General features: G+C 50.0%; 1 long non-coding RNA gene across 1 annotated transcript; it reads left to right on the forward strand.

The window, feature by feature from the left end:
• The first annotated feature begins 7405 nt into the window (after window positions 1-7405).
• LOC306661860 lies at window positions 7406-9762 on the forward strand. Its single transcript, XR_013763985.1, has 3 exons — window positions 7406-8472; window positions 8788-8896; window positions 9677-9762. It is a non-coding gene; the product is annotated as an uncharacterized lncRNA (long non-coding RNA).
• The last annotated feature ends 3222 nt before the right edge of the window (window positions 9763-12984 follow it).

Genomic DNA, 12984 nt, shown 5'->3' on the forward strand with positions numbered 1-12984 from the left:
ATGGTACAGTGCATTTTGACATTTTATACATATATGGAGTATAATTTCCCATTCTTGTGGTTGGGCATGATTTGGAGTTACACTGGTCATGTATTCGCCCTATGAACATAGGAAAGTAGTGATATTCCATTGTGAATATTACCATATTTTCTTTATCCATTCAGCTTTTGAAGGGCACCCAGCACTGCTCCTGACCACATGGGCCTCATTGTGTTTCCAGTGCATTCAATATTTCCCACCTGAGCGCCTTCCAGCTCTTCCTCTATCTTCAAGGCCTTTGCACGGCTCCAGGGCTCTCTCCCTCCTTCACCTAGGCCTTGCTACTTTGCTGCCTCCTCAGAAGCCGCCTCTGATGTCCTTGATAATCACACCCTCAGGCACTCGCTAGCCACTCACCTTCTCGATTTTTCTTGGTAGCATTTCCCATTATGTAACTTTTTGTTATATATGATTTTTTAAAAGTTTTTTAATTTTTTATTTTGGTAGTTGTATATGGACAGCATGCCTTTGTCTTATTTGTTTTTATTTATTTTTTAGTCATGGACACAATAGTTTTATGTGATGCTGAGGATTGAACCCAATGCCTCTCACGTGCTAGGCAAGCACTCAGCCACTGGGCTACAGCTCCAGACCCTGTTATATATGTTTTTATCTGTATTCCTCCCCTAGAATGTATCTGTATGGAACACTGGGACTTTTTGAGATTTTTGTTTGACCTCTGTGGTTCCTAGCCAGGTACCTGGCACATTAGCAGGCCCTGGATAGAGTGCCTTTTCTCCCCTCTAAGAGCCAGCAGTGCCATTTATGTCCAGTAGAGGGAACTGCCACACAGCACTTCATGGCTGCTGGGGCTGGTATTAGGATAAGAGATATTTATGAAGTCCACAGGCTTCTTTCCTCCCACTCTGTGGGTGCTCCCAGGGCTGGGACCGGAAACAGAGGCCCCCCTGTGCTAATCTTCCCTGGCAGCCTGGAGCTGGCATGCCCTGGCCACATCATCCGGCATGCTTTGGTGCCCAAGATCAGAATACCCTGCCTGGTGGCTTTAGACACACCCCTTAGCAGCTGATGCTTCTAGACAGATCACACCCTGTCCCTGGCTCTGCAAAATGAGGGCAATGACAGGAGTGTGCTTCTTGCTCACGGGTTGGCTGTGAGGTCCAGACAGGAGTGCGTGTGATATGTTTCAAAATGTAAATATTGGACATATGTCATTTATACATACCTTTATTGGACTGGCAACAAAAGAGAAGAGATTAGGGTACTTTGCAAGACTAAACTAAAGCTAGTTTATGGAGGAGATTAAGGTAGTGAAGGAGAAGGAAGTTAAAAATAACAAGTATCTTTCACCAAACACTTATTTGGAGCCAAGGCTGAGAAAAGTGATCTGCAAACATTGTCTAATTATAGTCAACACTTACAGGGTGCTGACCTTGGGCCAGGAGTTGTTTAAGTGCTTTATGCATACAAACACATAGAATCCCAACAACAACTCAGGAAGGCAGGCAGTATCCCTGTCCCAGTTCTACAGGTGAGGAAACTGAGGCACCCAGTGTTTAAGTAACAGGTCCAAGGCTGTACAAACAGGCTAGGATTTAAACCTAAGTGATCCACCTCTGGAATGTGCGTTTAGGCCCTGAAGGGCACGAGATATTATGCATTTCCCAGACAAAAACGTGAGGCTCAGAAAACTTGGAAAGCCTGTCTGAAGCCACATGGTGAACAAGTGTGTCTGAGCCCAGCTTCACCCCCACCATGCTATACCTCCCATGAGGAAGTGAAGGAGGGGCTGTTTGGTGGCCAGGAAATGGAAAGTGTGCTGACAGGCTATGTGACTGTCCACCATGATTCTGTCCAGGGATGTAGGCTCCCCTCACACCTCAGAGGGGCTGGCTTAACAGTGGGAGGTGGGAGTAGCCCCATTCTGGCCACAAGTGCCCCTCACCCCAGTCCCTGGCTTCCAGCCTGTTACATAAGCTGCTCCCTACCCAGGACTGGAAATAGCCATGGCTGAACTGGGCTGTGCTGGGGGGCATGATGAATGGTCCCCAGGAGCATCAGCTGACCGCTGGTGCTCCTGAAGTGACCTGAAGGCCTGCAGCAGCTCAGGTTACCCAGCCCTCCCTGGGAGGTGGCTTGCAGGGGATAGTTCCAAAGTGGATCTGTGTCTGGACATTTATGGTGTGAGTGCCTGAGGGATCATCCTGCTCCCAAGCCTGAACAGCAAAGGCAGATCACGGCCATGCTGCATCCATCAGTCACCTCCCTGGATGCTGGCAGCCAGGTCCTGGCCCAGAGCAAGTGCTTTGGTATCTCTGCAGCCAGCACCAAGAGAACTAGGAGTTCTGCTCCTCTGGGTGCTCTGCTAAGGGCTTCCAAGGGGAGAGGAAGAGGAGTCCAAGAAGTCAGGTATGGTGGCACACAATTGTACTCCCAGTCTCTTGGGAGGCCTACGCAGGGGGACTGCAAATTCAAGATTGCCTACACACCTTAGTGGGACCCTGTCTCAAAAAAATAAAGAGACTGAGAAACTGAGGGTGGGGTGGGCCTGAAGGCATGTGCAGAAGTAACTAGGGCTGCAGGCTCCATTATTCTAGAACTGCATTCTAGACCCTCTCCTACCTCCCATGACACAGCCTGTCAGTCACTGCACTTATGACCCCTGCACCACAAGGAGGCACTCACATACTCTAATGCACATTCGAAACGACTCTTCTTTAGGGACCAGGCACAAGACCCCCATCTTCTGAGAGCCCCCAGGCCAAAGTTTCACAGGCTACCTGTGACATCTGAAGGTCTGTGAGAGTATGGAGAGTATGTGTTAAGGATGATGCTAATGCCAGGCCTGTAATCCCAGCAGCCCTGGAGGCCGAGGCAGACAGATTGCAAGTTCAAGACCAACCTCAACAACTTAGTGAGGCCCTAAACAACTTAGCGAGACTCTGTCTCAAAATTAAAAAATAAAAAAAGGACTGGGGATGTGGCTCAGTAGTTAAGCACTCCTGGGCTCAATCCCTGGTATGAAAGAAAGGAAGGAAGAAAGGAAGAAAGGAAGGAAGGAAGGAAGGAAGGAGGGAAGGAAGGAAGGGGGAGAGAGAGAGAGAGAGAGAGAGAGAGAGAGAGAGAGAGAGAGAGAGAGAGAGAGAGAGAGAGAGAGAGAGAGAGAAAGAAAGAAAGAAAGAAAGAAAGAAAGAAAGAAAGAAAGAAAGAAAGAAAGAAAGAGGAATTTAAGCCAGGTGTGCTGGTGCTGGAAAAAAATAACAGAATGAATCAAACACCATTATTGCACACCTGTAACGCTTCAGGAGATTGAGCAGGAGGATCACAAGTTTGAGTAATTAAAAAAAGGGCCAGGATGTAGTTCAGTGGCAGTGTTTGCCTAGCATGAATGTTCAATCCCCATCACTGGGGGAAGCATTCTAATTATGGTCACTCCATTTTGTGAGTTTAAATACCTATTCTTCAAGACATAAGCAAAAACCAATCTCTCCTTAATAATATTAATGCTTTAGGGGGTTGGGGTTGTAGCTCAGGGAGAGCATGTGTCTAGCACGTGTGAGGCTCTGGGTTCAATCCTCAGCACCACATTTAAAAAAATGTATTGTGTCCATCTACAACTAAAAATATTTTTTTTAAATGAATATTAATGCTTTATACTACAGAGATACAGCCACATCAATGATTCATAGCTGCTCAATTCACAATAGCCAGATTGTGGAACCAACCTAGATGCCCTTCAGTTGATGAATGGATAAAGAAACTGTGGTATATATATAAATATATAGATACATATATATATATAAATATATAGATACATATATATATATATACAATGGAATATTACTCAGCCATAAAGAATGATAAAATTATGGCATTTGCAGGCAAATGGATGAAATTGGAGAATATCATGCTAAGTGAGATAAGCCAATCTCAAAAAACCAAAGGACAAATTATCTCACTGATAGGAGGATGATGACACAAAATGGGGGGTGGGAGGGGGGCAAGAATAGAGGAAGGAGGGACTGTTTAGAGGGAAAAGAGGGGTAGGAGGGATGGGAGGGGGAGGAAAAAAATAGCAGAATGAATCAAACACCATTATCCTATGTAAATGTATGTTTACACAAATGGTATGCCTTTACTCCATGTACAAACAGAGAAACAAGATGCATTCCATTTGTTTACAATAAAAATAAATTTAAAAAAAAGAATATTAATGCTTTAAATAATCTAACAGTTAACTCGCTAATTATTCTCTAGCAAATCCCTTCAGTGGAGTGACACTGAGAGGGAACTGGGAACTGTTACTCCATGACCCGTGACCCCAGTGACAAGTAGGAAGCCCACAGTTGGAGAATTGTGGGACATTTTCTAACAGAGCAATGGAAGGCCAGATGCAGTAGTGCATGCAATTCAGGACGCCTAGGAAGGAGGATTGCAAGTTCGAGGCTAGCCTGGGCAACTTAGCAAGACCCTGTCTCAAAATAAAAAATAGAAAGGGCTAGGGGTAGCCTTGTTGAGAAACACCCTGGGTTCAATCCCTAGTACAAAAAAAAAAAAAGGAATAAAATGGAAAGTGGATGGATTGCCCCATCTTTCTGGCTACAGATCCCCTGCCCAAAGATGAGATGGATACACACACACACACACACACACACACACACACACACACACACACCACTGCTCCACTTGGTGCTCAGCTGTGGGAGGAAGGACTCCTTTCCAAATTCCTGCAGCACTCCCTGTGCCCAGCTACTGCCTAGGCCTCCACACCCTCCATGTGGGCCTTGCCTTTGGCTCCTGAAGTTCTGAGTACAGGGCCAAGGTATGGGGGACACAGATCACAAATGTAACCCAGAGGGTTAGGAGGTACCACTCCTCTGGGGGCAACCTGGATGGGGAAGGACTTGGCCTCCTCTGGCACCCTTGTGCCTGCCTGCATGTCTCTCCGGGCACTCTCCTCTGGGGCTTGTCACTGGTAACCAGAGCTGGCTCTGCAGGTGAGAGCAAGAGGAACAGCGTCTCTTGGCAACCAGGACAGCAGAAAGATCCAGCTAATCTGGGCTGCCCAGGCAAGCCAGGGCCTCCACAGCCTCCGGGGCGGTCCCTGCTGGCCAGTATCACACCCTCAGCCAGGAAGTTTCTACCAGCGAACCCTAAGTTCTAGCCTGGGCAAGGAAGATCCTTACTTCCCTCCCCTTCTCTGCCCCTCTTGCCCTCTGCTTTCTGAGTGCTGGGGATTGAACCCACGGCCTCACACAAGCTGAGCACAAGCTCTACCATGGAACCACATCCTTCCATCCAGCTTCCCTTTCCTTAACCCTGTCTCTCTTTGCAGCACACGGAGAAACACACAAAGCAAAAATTCATAGACCTCTCTGGGGGTCCCACTTTTGTGGTAAGCCATGAAAGGCAGGAAAAATCATTTCACCACTCTGAACCTCAGTTTCCTCTCTAGGAGACAATGGCCTGGCAGTTCAATGTATAGTTTTCAAAGCCACACTGGCCTGCTACTTCTCCCATGTGACAACCTCTTGGAGCCTCAGTTTCCTCAGTACTAACATAGCATTCACCTTACAGGGCTGTTGAAAGAGGAAAGAAGAGACAAGGGAAGTTGTTAACACAGGCAAGACACACGGCCCTAAACAACTCTGCCAAGCATTCCTCTCTGGAGGCATCACCCCAACACTCTCTCCCTCAGTCACAGGGCTCTATTTGCTCACCTTATTCTGCTGCTCTAAGGAAGCAGGCTCTGTCCTACACACAGTGTGTGGCTTTCCCACACACAGTTCTTCCTGGAACTTACCCTCTCCCCTCTGCCTGTTAAATCCCCCTCAGTTTAAAAAACCACTTCTTTGGAGAGCAGAGGCATTCTCTAATACCCTGCCTTCTAAATTACATTATTTACTGGTTAAATAGCTCATTGACATCTTGCATTTAATTTTATCATTATGGCTGTGATGCTTAATTATCTGTCAGTTTGACCAGGCTTGGGGATACCCAGATAGCTGGTGAAACCTTTGGCAGGGGGCGGTGTAGGAGAGGGTTTTGCTGGAAGAGTTTAACACGGAATGATAGGCTGAGTAAAGTAGATTGTCTTCAGCACTACAGATGGGAACCATCCAATCCATCAAGGTCCTGAACATAAAACCCTCAGGAAAGCTGAATTCACTCTTCTTGAGCTGGACATTCATCTTCAACATTAGAGCCCCTGATTCTCAGGCCTTCAGCCTTAGACTGGAATGACATCACAGGCTTAACTGGGGCTACAGCTCACACATAGCATATTGTGGGCCATCTTGGCCTCATCATCTCCTCATTGTTAATACTTTCTATATATCTATATATACAGCAGTTCCTTGACATATACTGATGATTTGTTCCAGGTCTGTCTTCCCCAGGATGCCAAAATCCCAGAATATTCACATCCCTTATACAAAATGGTGTCATATTTGCATGTGACCTACCACACCCTTCCCTATTCTTTAAATCATGTCTAGATTACTTATAATGCCCGATACAACATAATGTAAATTCGATGCAAATAGTTGCTATACTGTATTGTTTAGGAGGAAATAATGGTGGGGAAAGGTCTGTATGTGTTCAGTAAAGATGCATTTTTTTTTTTTTTTCAAATAGTTTCAACCCACTATTGGTTGATTTCATGGTTGGTTGAATTCACAGATGCAGAACTGAAGATCTGGAGGGCTGACTGCATATGCTTTTGGCTCTGTTTCTCTGGAGAACACTGACACATGGAGCAGCGGGTATTACTGATTAGCAAGATGGTTCAACTTTGAGCCACCATACCTAACTGGAACTACCTACCAGACAGGGATTGTGTCTGTTTTGTTCTCTGCTGTGCCCCTTTGGAGAGGATTGACCGAGGTGCTTTTTGAAGCACGTTCCAGCTTTTTGTACCGCTTTCTTACTTCTTCCTTCCCCTCTGTCCAAGTTGACTTGATAATTTTGGCATCATTGCTCATGTTCACTGAATCCCAAGCAGCGGGGTCTAACTGGATAGAGAGCCAAATAATTAAGGGCATTCATGGCACTCACCCTTAACCAACTGCAGTCCTCTTGGGATTGGTTGGAACAGATCTGAGCTCCCTCAAAGTTCGGGACCCCTCTCATCCCTCCTATGGGAACCTCTATCCGGGCGATGACGTCTATTTGCATACAGCGGACCAAAGGAAGCGTTGGCTCAACAACTGATTTGCATACTCTCGTGTTATTGGTTGTTTGGGCGGCCCCGTAGCCAATGGTTTGCCACGGTGTTTACGGAGCGCCGGCTCTTGGTCCCGGGTGATGTAATGGAATCCTGGCTGGCCTGGCGGGCTCCCTCCCGACCGCTAAGTGACGTAGCGGCTTCCCCGGCCGCACCCGGCCCAGTAGGGACTGGCGCAGGGCAGACACTGGCGCAGAGCAGCACTGCCGCCCCCGGAGTGCAGCGTGGGGCACCGCCAGCCGGGGCCGCCCGCATTGGCGTGGCCTGGCCCTGTTCCTTCCGGCTCGGCGTTCCGGTCGCTGGCCCCTCGGGGAGAGTCTCCGGGCCAGATCCCATGCTCTGCGACCTTGAGAGAAATCTGGAAGCAGACACCAGAGAATGACCAAACTCCTACTCCTCTGGGAGTGGGATTACGGACTTTGCACTTAATCAGTCACGCAGTTTTGTAACGTTTGCATTTGTTTACAATGAGCATGTTTGATTTTGTAATTAAGTTACACAGGATTTTTATTTATTTTTAATAGAGTCCTGGCTTGGATTTAAGAGCAATCTCATATTAATTCCAGCAGTTCTGCCGTTTCCGGCCTGGTGACCTCGGTCACTTTCTCGTGCTGGCCCAGATGGCCAGCCATGACAATGAGGAACAGCAAATGTGGAGGCATTTCGAAAAGCACCGGGTGGGGCCACCTCATCCTTATGCAATTCAGAGCATGTGACCCCAACTGAGTGGTGCCCTTGGACGCCCCCATCGCTGGGACAGACCCAGGAAAGCCCTGTCTTTGTGCCCCACCTTTTTTCTGCCCTTGAATTGCTCTTAAACCCGAGAAGAGGTGGGGGGACCCCAGTCAGGTAGTTGTTGATCCTCAAGATGAGGAAAGGACCTATGAAGGGAATCCCCTCCACAGCCCCTCTGCTTATTCTGAGTTAGAGCCCGACAGGGAAACACCTTCTGGGCCCAAAGAGGCTAGGGAACCCCCTTGACATCCACCCCGCCCCGCCCCACCTTGCATGGGCCAGGGTGGAGGAGGAGTGGAACGGTGTCTCCCTGACTGGGTGGAGCTGAATGGAAGTCTTTTGAGACTGGGACCTGGAGGGGTGTACGGGGAAGGCCACCAAGAGTCCTGGGTCTTGTGGCTCATCTTGGCTTACTACTTCCTGCCCTCAGGACCTCAGCTCTGCCCCACTCCGTACCTCTGTGCTTTACAGGCAGACTCTCCTCTGTGGAATGCTCTTTTCTACCCAGACTGGTACTGTGTCTCCTTTCATACTGTACCCCACATGTTCTTCCTGCAGGATGGCCTCTGAGATTAACTCTTTAGATTCCACCCAGGTGCCAGCTCGAGGCCTCTTGGAGTCTGCTTCTTGGATTTTTATAGTATTATTTTAGTAATAATTATTATACTGGGGACCATGAGGGCACTCTGCCACTGATCTACATTCCCAACCTTTTTAAAATTACTTTCAATCTTCCTGCCTCAGTCTCAGGAGAGGGTGGGGTTATTGTGTACACTACCTCACCTGGCTCATATCTATTCTTGTATCTTGCCTCCCCATAATACTAGGAAATCTTTCTGCTGCAGGACTTGTCCTCTTCTCAGGAATTACCCATAATGGGACAACATTGACCAGAGTGTTTATGTCCCTGCACCCCTGCCTCAGACTGTGAGCCATGTGAGTAGTTCACCTTCTCTCTCTTCAGCTTTCCCATCTGCAACAGGAGCTGTGAAGTGATTCCTGGAATTTGTATAGAAAGAGGGTGCTAGATATGAAGGAGTAAGGAGGTGGCTAAAAAGAGTACAGGTCTGGGAGTCAAAAGACGGGCTGTGGTTCTGGCTTGACTGCTGACTAGCTAAGGGACCTGAGTGAAGGAACCAACTTGGGTCTGAGATTTACTGGATATTTGTAATGACACTTAGAAGTGACGTTATTCCCATCTGTGCAGCCTCTCAAACTGTCCAACAATCAACTAAGCAAAACTAGGTAAGCACCTTACATATCCGGCTTCAAGAAAAAGGCACCAATCCTGGCTCTCCCCTAAGTCCTCTTGTATGGAAATGGTAGGTCTGCCACTAAGTTCAAAACTTTTTGCTGCATGCTCTACATCTTGTCACAAAGATGCTCTTTTCATCATGATAGTCTTATGAGATAGACATGTCATCCTGGTGTTTCAGATGAGGAAATTGAAGCCCAAAGAGGGCAAATAACTTCTCTGAAGTCATGCGGCTGAAAGAGTTGGGACCCTGTGGACTAGGGAAGTCAGACTCCCAGGCAGGAGCAAAGAGAAGTAAGTCTGAATGCGACGGATGTTCAGTCCTCCTGAAAACCAGTGTTAATCCCAGGTCTCTGGGGCTTATCTCCTTGCACCCTCTTATCCTGCCTCCATGAGCCACACGAGTGTGTTTTATATTATTACACATTTTAATAATATATGTTCTATTTCATTATTTGTAGGAGAGTATATAATCAAAGCAAGTTGGACTGAGTATTTATGGAAAGGAGAGACCTCTGTGGGCTGGAAGCCTTCATGGAAAAACTGGTAACCCTCCCCGCCCCCCTTCCTGTCTAAATAAATCTATTTCTCCTACACAGGCAAATATTTTAAAATGTATTTTCAAAACTTAGACTTCTGGAAAAAGAAAGAAAGAGAGGGGGTGAGGCAGCTGCTTCTTTATGAAATCCTTTTGGAAGGAGCTGCTGGGGCAGGAAGGAGTGTGTGAGGGGTGAGTGAGGAAAAGTCAGTCATGGTACCTCTGACATCTTGCCATTTTTGAAGCCTCACTTCCTTTATCTGAAAATACCTAATACTTGAATCTGGGATAGAAACATACAGATTCAAGTGATTTTGAGACAAAACCACTTGGGATCATTATAAAGGCCCAGCGATGGAAAGGGGCTTCTAAATCGCACTGGGACATTAGGGTAGATCCAGAAATCCCTGGGGGTGGATATGGGTGGGGGTGGGGAGAGGAATGTGGCCCCTGGAATGAGGGCTGAGTAGGGGTGTGGGGCCTCTTTTGGATAGTTTCAGATTCAGAAGGGATTCTTGGCTGCGTGGGGCCTGGCCTGGCACTGGTGATTGAATAGCTTGCTGATAATTTAAGGTGACTTCAAAAAATGAGTAGGGGCTGGTGGGCTGGTGCAATAGGGCACAGTATGGAATCCTCCCTAATGGGTGCTCCCCAATAGCCTTGCCTTTTCTTCTGACAGGACGGGAGCAGAGCCGAAGTTTGTAACAGGCCCTCACACCCACACCCATGGCTCCAACCTTGGCCAGTGCTTCCTGACCTGTGCTTTCTGTGCGCCTGAGTGGGCAACTGCTAAGGGAAGAAGGCTTTGCTTAGGACCGGAGGGTTCTTTCATTTCCAAGAGGACTCCAGTAAGATGGGAGAGAGACCTTTCAAGCAAGCGCTGCCCACCCCCCGGGGAAGCTTCTCACTAGGGATGCTTGTGCTTAGAGCTGTGGTCAGAGACAGCTGGGTCTTCCAGGGCTTGGTGGTCACTGTGGTGGCCTGAGTTCTTCCTGCATAAAGCACTCTGTCTATTGGGGAAACCAGGCTCCTAGGGGAGAGGAAGAAAAACTCCACTGGAGTGCCTACTGTGTACAAACCACCTCCAGAGCAGTTCAGTCCTCCCCATGACCACAAAAGGTGCATAATATTTTTATCCTTTTGCAGATGAAGAGGCTGAGACTCACAGAGGTTAGATGACTTGCTTGTCACACAGGAGTATGGAAGCATTCCCAAATCAGTAAATCCACCTTCTGGGCATGGCTATCAGCAACCCCTGTCCCTGGAAATGCTTCTCTTGAAGGAGAAATTTCACTCTGCGAGGAAGTCCTTCTCTATAAGCTGCCCACAGTGTGGAAGCCTGGTGCCCTTTTATCTGGGTTCCTTGCTCCTTTGGGGTGGCACTCAGACCTACAGGCTCAGAGCCTGAGCCCAGTCCTCTCAAGCAGCTGAAGTGCTGTGTGACTTTGGTCGCCGCCGAGCCTCTCTGGGCATTACTTTTTCCAACTCTTGCTTAGGGAAAGCCCCGTGTAAAGTTTATTTGTAAGCCTACTGCCTCGGGCGCTGTTAGCGAGGCCTCAGAACCCTCACCTGGAAACAGCTCCCCCAGCCCGGCCTCCGCGAGGAGGGTTATGTAACAGGGTGTGAGGCGGGTGTGTGTTGGGGGGGGCGAGGGGCGGGGCGCCTGCGGCTATTCCGGGCGTCGCTATTTTTAGCCCCATTGATGAGGCTGCGTCGGCCGCCGCCGGCGGGATTCCGGAGACGTCAATGGGCGCGCGTCACGGTCCCGGCCCGCCCGCCTGCCGGGGGAGGCGCGCCGGGGCCGGGACGGCGCGGGCGGCCTCGGGCCGCGGGGGCGGGGGGCGCGGCCGGAACTGCGGGGCCGGGGGCTTCCCGGGCCGGGGGCGCGGGGCGGCGGCGCGGCTGCTGCAGCGCGGGCCGCCGGCGGCGGTGGAACTGGCGGGGCTCTGCGCGGCGCCCGCGACCCCCGGCCCTCCATGGGCGCCCCGGCAGAGCAGCTGCCCGCCGGCCGGGGCGCGACCCGGGAAAGCGGGGGTGGAGAGGCGAGTTGAGCCAGCCGGGCCAGGTGAGGGCCCCGGGGAGAGGTCCCGGGAGAGGCCGGGAGTCTGGCGGCCTTTCGGATGCCCAGGGCGGGCTGGGAGCCACGCTGGGAGTCCTGCTTGGAAACTGGGGAGCGGAGGGCGCGGGACTGGATTCCCAGCGGGACCTGCTGGCCGCGAGTCAGCCCCGACTGCGACAGCCAACGCTTTCGCTCCACAGCCCGCCAAGGGTGGGGTTTGGCCCGCGAGGGGCGCTGGAAGTGGCCAGGCCAGAGAAATTCCTTCCATTTCCCCGCCGGCTGCGGGGAACGGGTTCCAGGAGCTCCGGATCCCGGCTGCCAGCAGACCCAGCCCGGAGGGACCGGCAGCGTGCCCTGCAGCCCTTCGTGGGACTGAGGGGAGCGTCCGAATCCGGGGAGGGTCCCATGGATTCGGGTCGCCGTTGGGGTCTGGACTCGGTCCGTGTCCCCCAGGCGTGTATTCTGCTGCAGCCCTTTCTCTCCTGACAATGGCTTTACACTTGGGAAAAGCGGTACTTCCAGAGTGTGGTCCGAGTTGAGGGCAAGGCGCAAGTCCTCCTTAACTTGGGCACATTCGGTTTTTATGCCCGTTTTCCATAGGTTTCATAGGAAGGCTGCCGAGGTGATTTGAATGATTTTTAATTTGGGTTGGGGCTATTATCATGGGCATTTTGGGAAAAACGCAGGCTGAGCCATGGTAGGTAGATTCTCAACATGTATATCCAGAGATGGATACGGACTGCTATGGGACCCCACGGCTTGATCCTAGATCCTACTCCAAGTAACGTTTTAGATCAGTGACTGGGATACGGCCTACAAAGGAAGCCAGCTGACTCTAGTGACCCAGAGATGGGAGGAATGACAAGTGTACAGTTCGATAAAATCAAGACTCTAGACGATGGTGTCTGGGCAGAAGGATGGGCCAAGACCAACAAGATGAATGTGACTGATGAGAAGAGTTGAGGCCCTTCTGGAGGTAAGAAAATCAGCTCAGGGGTTCAGGCTCTGTGCCTGACTCAGGCCCACCAGCCCAGGCCCCCAGCTTCCCACCTTTACTGGGTGGAAACTGTCAGACTGTTCTGTGCCATCTTTCCACTGTACACCTCCAAGAAGGTAGGAAGGATGCCTGGGCTCCCTAACTTTGTTGTTTCTAGAAGTGTGGCCTTGGGCAA

The sequence above is a fragment of the Sciurus vulgaris genome, assembly GCF_902686455.1.
Source record: "Sciurus vulgaris genome assembly, chromosome: 5".
Classification (NCBI taxonomy): domain Eukaryota; kingdom Metazoa; phylum Chordata; class Mammalia; order Rodentia; family Sciuridae; genus Sciurus; species Sciurus vulgaris.